Genomic DNA, 326 nt, shown 5'->3' on the forward strand with positions numbered 1-326 from the left:
TTCCTGCTTATTATTATTATTATTATATTATTATTATTTATTGTTTTGTATAGCGCCATCATATTCTGTAGCGCTGTATGGAATCCTATAACTAAAGCATTAAAAAACACATCACCACAGATTTCATTTTATAGATCTGGTCGTCTGAGCCTATAAATAAGTGAACAAGAGACTTGTGTGGCCCCCCGAGGGAGTATCCGACTCGTAAGGTGGCCGAGAGATCTCCTGCACTGCAAGCCAATGGCAGAGAGGAGATGCTGAGGGTGATTCAGCTGTATCCTCTCTACCCACAATGCAGACAGCCTGACGTCAGATCAGCAGCCCTG

Source organism: Spea bombifrons, chromosome 7 (assembly GCF_027358695.1).
Source record: "Spea bombifrons isolate aSpeBom1 chromosome 7, aSpeBom1.2.pri, whole genome shotgun sequence".
In the NCBI taxonomy this organism is placed as follows: Eukaryota; Metazoa; Chordata; class Amphibia; order Anura; family Pelobatidae; genus Spea; species Spea bombifrons.